Raw genomic sequence first — 11,864 nt, 5'->3', positions numbered from 1 at the left:
CCAAAGAAGAGCGGCGCGTTTCGTCACAGGGTTATTTGGTAACCGTGATAGCGTTACGGAGATGTTTAACAAACTCCAAGTGGCAGACTCTGCGAGAGAGGCGCTCTGCATCGCGGTGTAGCTTGCTCGCCAGGTTTCGAGAGGGTGCGTTTCTGGATGAGGTATCGAATATATTGCTTCCCCCTACTTATACCTCCCGAGGAGATCACGAATGTAAAATTAGAGAGATCCGAGCGCGCACGGAGGCTTACAGACAGTCGTTCTTCCCACAAACCATACGCGACTGGAACAGGAAAGGGAGGTAATGACAGTGGCACGTAAAGTGCCCTCCGCCACACACCGTTGGGTGGCTTGCGGAGTATAAATGTAGATGTAGATGTAGAACCGACGGGGTGTCGGCCTGCTGCTTGCGGTCGACGCTGGACCCGGTGCAGCACTCCGGTATCTTCGCTCTGCGCAGGCCCTCCTGGCGCAGCCTGTGGCTTCGGCCGGTCAGACCAGTGGCGCCAGACAGAACAGTCTACTAACTCAGTGGCGCCATGGCTCACTTACAGCCGATCACGAGTTAAATTCAGTTCATAAATTGAGCACGATACTCCACACATTGATCGTAGCCGTTAGTGTCAGTCGGTTACACATTCGACAACAAGATCTATGCAACTGCACTGCTCCTGTGCAACATGGCGAAACCTGAAGAAGTAGTACACATTACCTTGTGTTGCTGAGCAGATAGACAGGAGCGATATATGCTTGTTGTTCTCGTGTCTTCAATACGGACCCAGTGCACACATAGCTCTCTCTCTCTCTCTCTCTCTCTCTCTCTCTCTCTCTCTCTGCCGACCGGTGTGGCCGAGCGGTTCTGGGCGCTACAGTCTGGAGCCGAACGACCGCTACGGTCGCAGGTTCGAATCCTGCGTCGGGCATGGATGTGTGTGATGTCCTTAGGTTACTTAGGTTTAATTAGTTCTAAGTTCTAGGCGACTGATGACCTCAGAAGTTAAGTCGCATAGTGCTCAGAGCCATTTGAACCATTTTTCTCTCTCTCTCTCTCTCTCTCTCTCTCTCTCTCTCTCCCATTCAGTGCGTCTTATTCCAGTAACGTTCATTACTAGTAAATACACTTTCTATACACAGCAGTGCCAAAACAGAATGCATCAGACAACTGTCTCACCATGACGTACAACCTCAATCGACCGCTTCCTGGTCAGTACTCTCTGTCTGCTTTCAATGGCAGCAAGAAAAACACTCCTGCAGCGAAACTGCAACTGCCGCTTTCTTGTTTCGAAAACTAGCCCACCTAAGAAAGGTAACCGTGCCCTCTCTATTCACTTGACGGAGCAAAACCTGTTGCAAATACCGCAGGCAAAGACCTAAATGTAGGCGATGTAGTAGAGAAACGCAGAAATAGATCAATGCTTTGCCCATACAAGAGCAAAAGTGTGTGCCAGTAATTAACACGTACATAAATGGAACTTATGAAAGATGGCTCATTAAAGCAGACACCTTTCAGATATTTTATACAGGTACCGTAATTTGAGTGGTCCGTTGTCGAGGGATTTCGTTTTCTGCCCGTATTGCATTAAATGCTTACAAATAGTCTTCGCTGCTGTCGGTAAGCTGGACGTCACAGGGCAGTTTTTTCTTTCTTTCTTTCTTTGGACCTTGTCCCGCATCAACGTGGGGTCGGTCTTGTTATTACAGATTTGGCAGTGTTAGTTGCAGAGGGTGGCTGGATGCCCTTCCTGCTGCCACCCCGAACCCCCCCTGGGAAGTAAGTAGTGTACCCCAGCTGACTGCGTCTAGTGTAAGCCATGAAATAGTGCGAACGTGTTCAAATGTCTTCGAGTAGTGTAACTGAGGCGGACCGTGGGGACCAGGCAGGTATTCACCTAGCGGGATGTGGAAAACCGACTAAAACCACATCCAGGCTGGCCGGCATACCAGCCCTCGTCATTAATCAGCCGGGGCCGGCGATCCTACCCGAGTCCAGGAAGCAGCGCATTAACGCTCTCGGCTATCCTGGCAGGTCGTCACAGGGCAGTTTATCAGATCAAAAACTCTACCAGGTGTGTGAGTGAGGCAAGTGCTGGGCTGGCCTTCTTTTGCTCTACTGTCAGCTTCCCGTATTGGCGCACAGTGGAGAACAGCCGGCAGTCGGGAAGTCCGCACGGTCGCGCTTGGCAGCTGCTACGGAATGCGCCGACAGCGGCTGTCTGGAGCACAGCTCCGTGAGCTATCTCCTCCGGTCTGCTAGATATCCCGTGCCGTGTACTGGCGAGTACAAAGCACTTCGCTGACAGAATGAAACCTACAATCATGGATATAGGGATGTAAGGCGAAAAGTTAAGGCGCACGTACCATCATGTGTCATTTCCTGTTACTACCTTACTGACACAAATACCTCTGAAAGAGGTAGGCCTTTGGCAATCACAATTTCAGTAAATTACAACGCAGATTGTGTAAGATATCAAATATCAATAATAGGGCAATAAAAACGGGTAGGCCTTGATGTATAAAAGTTTCAGCTAATTCTAATTGTGAAATAACTCTTAATTTAATTAAAAGAGGACAGGCAGGCCTTCAATAATTACAGCTTCAGTTAAGTAAAATTACTCAATAGGAAACAGGAAGGCCTTCTTTAATAAAAGCCTCATCATCATCATCATCATCATCATTTAAGACTGATTATGCCTTTCAGCGTTCAGTCTGGAGCATAGCCCCCCTTATACAGTTCCTCCATGATCCCCTATTCAGTGCTAACTTTGGTGCCTCTTCTGATGTTAAACCTATTACTTCAAAATATTCTTAACCGAATCCAGGTACCTTCTCCTCGGTCTGCCCCGACTCCTCCTACCCTCTACTGCTGAATCCATGAGTCTCTTGGGTAACCTTGCTTCTCCCATGCGTGTAACATGACCCCACCATCTAAGCCTGTTCGCCCTGACTGCTACATCTATAGAGCTCATTCCCAGTTTTTCTTTGATTTCCTCATTGTGGACATCCTCCTGCCATTGTTCCCATCTACTAGTACCTGCAATCATCCTAGCTACTTTCATATCCGTAACCTCAACCTTGTTGATAAGGAAACCTGAATCCACCCAGCTTTCGCTCCCATACAACAAAGTTGGTCGAAAGATTGAACGGTGCACAGATAACTTAGTCTTGGTACCGACTTCCTTCTTGCAGAAGAGAGTAGATCGTAGCTGAGCGCTCACTGCATTAGCTTTGCTACACCTCGCTTCCAGTTCTTTCACTATGTTGCCATCCTGTGAGAATATGCATCCTAAGTACTTGAAACCGTCCACCTGTTCTAACTTGTTCCTCCTATTTGGCACTCAATCCGTTTATATTTCTTTCCCACTGACATTACTTTCGTTTTGGAGATGCTTATCTTCATACCATAGTCCTTACATTTCTGATCTAGCTCTGAAATATTACTTTGCAAACTTTCAATTGAATCTGCCATCACAACTAAGTCATCCGCATATGCAAACTGCTTATTTTGTGTTCACATATCTTAATCTCACCCAGCCAGTCTATTGTTTTCAACATATGATCCATAAATAATATGAACAACAGTGGAGACAGGTTGCAGCCTTGTCTTACCCCTGAAACTACTCTGAACCATGAACTCAATTTACCGTCAACTCTAACTGCTGCCTGATTATCCATGTAAAGACCTTTAATTGCTTGCAAAAGTTTGCCTCCTTTTCCATAATCTTGTAGAACAGACAATAACTTCCTCCTAGGAACCCGGTCATATGCTTTTTCTAGATCTATAAAGCATAGATACAATTCCCTGTTCCACTCATAACACTTCTCCATTATTTGCCGTAAGCTAAAGATCTGGTCCTGACAACCTCTAAGAGGCCTAAACCCACACTGATTTTCATCCAATTGGTCCTCAACTAATATTAACACTTTCCTTTCAACAATACCTGAGAAGATTTTAACCACAAAGTTGATTAAAGAGATACCTCTGTAGTTGTTACAATCTTTTCTGTTTCCATGTTTAAAGATTGGTGTGATTACTGCTTTTGTCCAGTCTGATGGAACCTGTCCCGACTCCCAGGCCATTTCAATTATCCTGTGTAGCCATTTAAGACCTGACATTCCACTGTATTTGATGAGTTCCGACTTAATTTCATCCACCCCAGCCGCTTTATTGCACTGCAATCTGTTGACCATTTTTTCCACAATATGATGCTGGCAACAATCAGAGCAATCAGAGAATAAAAGCCTGAGTGAAGTAAAATTTAACTAATCCAAAACAGGCAAGGGTTCCACGATAAGACCTTCAGTTAAGCAAAATCACCAACTGCACATCAGAAAGCCCTTCCATAATAACAGCTTCAGTTAAGTAAAATTACCAAATGCCAAACAGGCAGGACTTCAGTAATAACACCCTGCGTTAAATAAAATTACTGAATAGAAATCAGGCAGGCCTTGTTTAATAACAGTTTCAGTCAAGTAAAACCAAACAGAAAACAGGTGGGCCTTCAATAAAAACAGCTAAGACCTCAAAATCCAAAACTTAACTGGAGGTCACGAATCGAAGCCGAAGTTCGCCTGTTCCAAAGGGGACCCAACTTCAGCCCAGCCAAAATGGCTTCACCTCTTTCATCGGTGTGCCACGTCCCACAGCTGGCTGGCCAGGCGACACACGAAGTCGGTACTTGAAGTCGCCCGACAAGTATGCCCAGCAACCACTCGCCGGACTCCGTGCCCAAGACGCTTGCGCGGGTGCTCGCCTTACTCGCCGGGCGGACCTCTCACTCTGTCCTCGCTCCGTTACCACTCGCCAACTCCCCACGCCACAGCACGCCCCGTCCCCATCAACAACTTCGAGCAAAGATCTTAGTGGCCTCAAAGCAGAGGGACGTCACACGACAAATCGAACTAGTGGCGCCAGGAATCCGAAAGGCGATGCCAGCAACCCCGCCACGGATCACGGAATGATTGAGTACTACAAACGTTTACAGAAATACACTCCTGGAAATTGAAATAAGAACACCGTGAATTCATTGTCCCAGGAAGGGGAAACTTTATTGACACATTCCTGGGGTCCGATACATCACATGATCACACTGACAGAACCACAGGCACATAGACACAGGCAACAGAGCATGCACAATGTCGGCACTAGTACAGTGTATATCCAACTTTCGCAGCAATGCAGGCTGCTATTTTCCCATGGAGACGATCGTAGAGATGCTGGATGTAGTCCTGTGGAACGGCTTGCCATGCCATTTCCACCTGGCGCCTCAGTTGGACCAGCGTTCGTGCTGGACGTGCAGACCGCGTGAGACGACGCTTCATCCAGTCCCAAACATGCTCCATGGGGGACAGATCCGGAGATCTTGCTGGCCAGGGTAGTTGACTTACACCTTCTAGAGCACGTTGGGTGGCACGGGATACATGCGGACGTGCATTGTCCTGTCGGAACAGCAAGTTCCCTTGCCGATCTAGGAATGGTAGAACGATGGGTTCGATGACGGTTTGGATGTACCGTGTCCCCTCGACGATCACCAGTGCTGTACGGCCAGTGTAGGACATCGCTCCCCACACCATGATGCCGGGTGTTGGCCCTGTGTGCCTCGGTCGTATGCAGTCCTGATTGTGGCGCTCACCTGCACGGCGCCAAACACGCATACGACCATCATTGGCACCAAGGCAGAAGCGACTCTCATCGCTGAAGACGACACGTCTCCATTCGTCCCTCCATTCACGCCTGTCGCGACACCACTGGAGGCGGGCTGCACGATGTTGGGGCGTGAGCGGAAGACGGCCTAACGGTGTGCGGGACCGTAGCCCAGCTTCATGGAGACGGTTGCGAATGGTCCTCGCCGATACCCCAGGAGCAACAGTGTCCCTAATTTGCTGGGAAGTGGCGGTGCGGTCCCCTACGGCACTGCGTAGGATCCTACGGTCTTGGCGTGCATCCGTGCGTCGCTGCGGTCCGGTCCCAGGTCGACGGGCACGTGCATCTTCCGCCGACCACTGGCGACAACATCGATGTACTGTGGAGACCTCACGCCCCACGTGTTGAGCAATTCGGCGGTACGTCCACCAAGCCTCCCGCATGCCCACTATACGCCCTCGCTCTCAGTCCGTCAACTGCACATACGGTTCACGTCCACGCTGTCACGGCATGCTACCAGTGTTAGAGACTGCGATGGAGCTCCGTATGCCACGGCAAACTGGCTGACACTGACGGCGGCGGTGCACAAATGCTGCGCAGCTAGCGCCATTCGACGGCCAACACCGCGGTTCCCGGTGTGTCCGCTGTGCCGTGCGTGTGATCGTTGCTTGTACAGCCCTCACGCAGTGTCCGGAGCAAGTATGGTGGGTCTGACACACCGGTGTCAATGTGTTCTTTTTTCCATTTCCAGGAGTGTATAATGTTGTTATTGGCCTAGTTATTCGAGTGTTTGTCTTCCCTTTCAGTTTTACCTTCTGCAGCTCCCTCAAGTACCGTGGAAGTTATTCCAAAAATGACTCTGAGCACTATGGGACTTAACATCTATGGTCATCAGTCCCCTAGAACTTAGAACTACTTAACCCTAACTAACGTAAGGACAGCACACAACACCCAGCCATCACGAGGCAGAGAAAATCCCTGACCCCGCCGGGAATCGAACCCGGGAACCCGGGCATGGGAAGCAAGTTATTCCTTGCTGTCTTAACACGTGTCCTTCATTCCGTCAATAGTTTCCACATGTTGCTCTACTCACCGGCAGTGTGGGGAAACCAGTCCAACAAATCATCATCATTCTTCTATAGACACTTCATTTTTCTTCTTTTCCGTGTTCCGACAGTTCATGACTCGCTTCCATAGAATTCCATGTTCCAAACGCACATTTTCCTGAAATGAGAGCCGATCTTAGATACTAGCAGACTTCTTTCGGCCAGGAATGTCCCCTTTGCCTGTGCTAGTCAGCTTTTTACGTCCTCCTTGCTTTGTCCACCATATTTTACTTTGGCTCCGAAGTAGCAAGGTTCATTCGCTTACTGCATTGTCCCAGATTACGATGTTAATTTTATCGCTGGACTTATTTGTGCAACTTCTCATTACATTCGTCTTTCTTCAACAGTCTTGGACTGTTCACTTGGTTCATTAGGTCCCACATTTCCTCCTCACACTCATTGAGGTCAGAAATGTCATCAGAGAATTTTTACCATTAATGTCATTTCACCCTGAAAGTTAATACCACTCCTGAACCTGTATTTTATTTTCGTCACTGCTTCCTTGATGCACAGTTGATCAGAAGGGGCAAAACACTCATGCCCTTCTTGTTCATTTTCTAATTCGAGCCCTTCCTTCTTGATCTCCCATGCTTATTTTCCATTTGCGTTCTTTCACGTAAAGTAAATTACCCTTATTTCCCTACAGCGTACGTTGAAACGTCCCCTTAGAACAACTGTACAAGACTGTGCTTAAACTGACACACAATATTTTTAGCGCAACGCAATCTGACTTTCAAAAATCCCTACAAAAGAATGGCCCTGACTAACATAAACCTATACCTTTCACAAATCACTTACCTCACCAAAAATCTTCGTTACTCGAACTACTGCAATACGGCGAGCGCCACTACTGCCAGCTAAATAAAAGATTCAAACTACAGAAGGCACTAACTACTGATGGGCATAGTTAGCAAATGGAAGATTTTAATAGAGAACAAACAATGTATTTACCTTAATAATCATAATATATATGCCATCCAGTCTTACAAATTTCAAATCTCCGCCATTTCTCTCCCCACATCCACCACTGCTGGCGGCTCACCTCCTACTGCGCAACGCTACGCGCTGTTCGCATCCAGCTGCCGCTGCCCAACACTACAATGGCAGACAACAATGCAAACTAGCCACAGACTGCACACAGCACAGCCAGTGATTTTCATACAGAGAGCGCTACGTGGCGGCGGCGTTACCAATATAAGAACCTAAACAGCCTACTTACAACGTCTACTTACCTGCTAATTTAGAACATCTTGGACTATCTTACATTGTGCAATGGTAGGCCGACAAATCCTACGAGGGCATGCAGACTTTTCTCACATCTTGTTTCCACTATCGAGCGCAGTCAGAACTGTCTGATGCATGTATCTTCTCTAAAGCTACACTGCTGGTTATGTAACAGAACCTCAGTTATCTTTTCCATTCCTCACTATATTATTTTTGCCGGTAACTTGGATGCGTGTGCCGTTAAGCTGATGGAGCGACAGTTCTCGCACGTATCTGCCCTTGATATCCACAGGATTTAATGGATGATTTTTTTCCGCAAAATAGTCGTTTGGTTGCCACTTACCCCGTTGACTTTCGAAATTCCGAAGGAACGTTTTGGATACCTTTCTCATTTTGTTGATCTTTGAAAGTCCCTTTAACCTTTGATTCTAGATCTCATATGTCTCTTATATCGAAAGCAATTCCTTCTTCCACCACGTCATCAGTTCCTCCCCCTCATAGAGCTCTTCAGTGTACTGTTTCCGCTTATTCGCTCTCTCCTCTCCATTTTTAATGTTGATGCCTTTGTTTTTAATTTAGCAGAAGGCTCTTTTGACTTTTCTACATGAAGAATCTGTATTTCCAATGATCATTTCTTAGCTTCGCTGGACTTCCTATTTATTTCATTCCACCATGACATACGCTACACTGCTCCACCACTCCAACGTACGCCCGCTTGAACCTGTTTGCTGTAGTGAAGTCTTGGGAGCCCTATACAATTTTTAGGCCTCTCGTGTCTCGCCATTCACGATTTTCTGATACTGTACCTTTAGAGCACAGACTGGTATGTATGTGAGTCATGCACTGTGCGGAAAATGGCAGAGAAATGAATCGAAGCGTTCGAAAAGTAGGTGGACTAACAAGACCGGAAATTAGGTTCTGAACTGGAACACTAATGAGAGGAATATGTCGCATACGTTGACAAGACGAAGTGACAGGATGACATGACATTAAGGAATTACTCGCACGATATTCAGCCCCGGATATAGGTGAGGGGGGGGGGGAGAGGAGGGGGTCAGACCGTGGTCCGGGATATCTGCCCCGGGCGGCAGTTTCAGGGGGCGCCAAATTCATATTCTTGACGAGAAGAAAGAAAGAAAAAAAACCTTGTCTCACAAAGCGCCAAGCATCCAGCACACGTTCGTCTATCGATTACTGACATTCTTTTGAAACACGTCCCTGTTGCTTTTTGAACGTTTTGGAACAAACTCTAGGTTTTGTTTTCTGAAGGAATCATGAATTGAAGTTTGGATGCTTTTTTGGCGTCTGTGTCAAGGCAATCCCTGACGCGTCTAGAAATAAAAAACTTCCCGCAGACAAAAGGGGAAGGGGTGTACGAGTTGAGCCGAATAAACCCGAAAGGGCGCAGTTGTTAGATCAGCTACTGCTGCTACAATGGCAGGTTCTCAAGATTTAAGTGAGTTCCAACGTGGTGTTAAAAAAGTGGGCACACGAGAGATTGGACAAGATATCTCCGAGGTAGCGATGAAGTGTGTACCGTGAATACCAGGAATCTGGTAAAACATCAAATCTCCGACATGGCTGCGGCCGGAAAGAGACCCTGCAAGAAAGGGACCGACGACGACTGAAGAGAATAGTTCAACGTGGTAGAAGTGCACTCCTTCTGCAAATTACTGCAGATTTCAGTGTTGGAGCATCAGCAAATGTCAGCGTGCGAACCATTCAACGAAAAATCACCGATATGGGCTTTCGGAGCCTAAACCTCACTCGTATACCCTTGATGACTGCACGACACGAAGTTTTATGCCTCGCCTGAGCCGTGAACACCGCCATTGGATTGTTGATGATTGGACACATGTTGCCTGATCGGACGAGTCTCGTTTCAAATTGTATCGAGTGGATGGACGTGTACGGGTATGGAGACCACCTCATTAATCCATGCATCCTGCATGCCAGCAGGGGACTGTTCAAGCTGGTGCAGGCTGTGTAATGGTGTATGGCGGGTGTAGTTGGAGTGATATGGGACGCCTGATATGTCTAGGTACGACTCTGACAGGTGACACGTGCGTAAGAATCCTGTGTAATCACCTCCATCCATTGTCCGCCCCTGGTAGCTGAGTGGTCAGCACGACGGAATGTCATATCTAAGGGCTCGGGTTCGATTCCCGGCTGGGTCGGAGATATTCTCCGCTGAGGGACTGGGTGCTGTGTTGTCCTTATCATCATCGTTTCATCCCCATCGACACACAAGTCGGCCAAGTGGAGTCAACTCGAAAGGCTTCTACCAGGCGAACGGTCTACCCGACGGGAGGCCCTAGCCACACGGCATTCCCATTTACCTGCATCCATTCATGTCCAATGTGTGTTCCAACGGACTTGGTCAATTCCAGCAGGACAATGCGACGCCCTAGACGTCGAAAATTGCTAAAGAGTGCCTCCAGAAACGCTCTTCTGAGTTTAAACACTTAACGCTGGCCACCAGACTCCCCAGACATGAACGTTATTGAGCATATCTGAAATGCCTTGCAACGTGCTGTTCAGAAGAGATCTCCGCCCCTCGAACTCTTACGGATTTATCGACAGCCCTGCAGGATTCGTGGTGTCAGTTCCCTCCAGCACTATTTCAAGCATTAGTCGAGTCAGCGCCACATCGTGTTGTGGCACTTCTGCGTGTTTACTGGGGCCCTACACGATATTAGGCAGGAGTTCCAGTTTCTTTGGCTGTCCAGTGTATATCAAACACTTCAGAAAGATGTGCACTAGAAAATGAACATTTTTTTTCAAAAATATTTTTTTTAAGTTTTGACATCCTATTTCAAAATCTCGGGGGTGGAGAAGGGGAGGAAGGGGCGTCACTATCAAGTTTTTGCTCCGGTTACAGTAGATCCAGGGCTGACAGCACTGGAGGGACACGACCGAGGTAAGGACTTTGAGAAAGACAGGTGTTGAAATACATCCAACAAATTATTGACTGTGGGAGCGAGTTCTACCCTGAGACGTAAAGGGTGGCAAAAGGAGGGCATCAAACACGTCAGAAAGCTGATGACCAACCAACCAACTCCCATATAAACCGTAATTTCTTCCTTTAAAAAAAAATCATTCTTCTGTCTGGTTGATGCGGCACACCACGGATTCCTCTCATTTCTCTCCTATTTCCTGTACCAATGTTTTCATCTCAGAACAGAACATGCAACGTAGGTCCTCAGTCACTATTTGCGGGATGTATCCCAGTCTCTGTCTTCCTCTACATTTACACTCTACAACACCTTATAGTACAATAGAAGTTGTTCATTGACATTCTAATAGATGTTCCATCTTCCTGTCCCTTTGTCTTGTCAGTGTTTGCCATATGTTACTTTCCTTGCCGATTATGCGGTGGATCTCCTCATTCCGTACCATATCAGTCCACCTACTTCTCAACATTCTTCAGTAGCTTCATGTCTCAAACGCTTTTATACTCTTCTGTTCCGTTTTTCCCACAGCTCAGTCTCACTTCCACACAATGCTGGGCTCCAAATTTACATTGTCAGAATTTCTTTCTCAAATTAAATCTATGTTAGATATTAGTAGACTTTCCTTGGGCAAAAATACCCCTTTTGCCAGTGCTAATCTGCTTTTTATGTCCGCCTTGCTACGTCCGTCAGGGGTTATCTTGCTGCTTAGGTAGCAGAATTCCTGAACTTCATCTACTTCATGATAGCCAATCTTGATGTAAGTCTCGCGCTGATTTCTGCTACTTATTTGATTTATTTTCAATCCATATTTTGTACTCATTAGATGTTCATTCCGTTCAAAGATCATGAGGATAGCAACGTCTTCAGCAAATCTTATCATTGCTTCCATTACAAAACGCAACATCAGAACTGCCTATGTGGTGCCTTTCCTAAAGCGAA

The sequence above is a fragment of the Schistocerca cancellata genome, chromosome 2, assembly GCF_023864275.1.
Source record: "Schistocerca cancellata isolate TAMUIC-IGC-003103 chromosome 2, iqSchCanc2.1, whole genome shotgun sequence".
In the NCBI taxonomy this organism is placed as follows: Eukaryota; Metazoa; Arthropoda; class Insecta; order Orthoptera; family Acrididae; genus Schistocerca; species Schistocerca cancellata.
Note: the sequence above shows the minus strand (reverse complement) of the source record.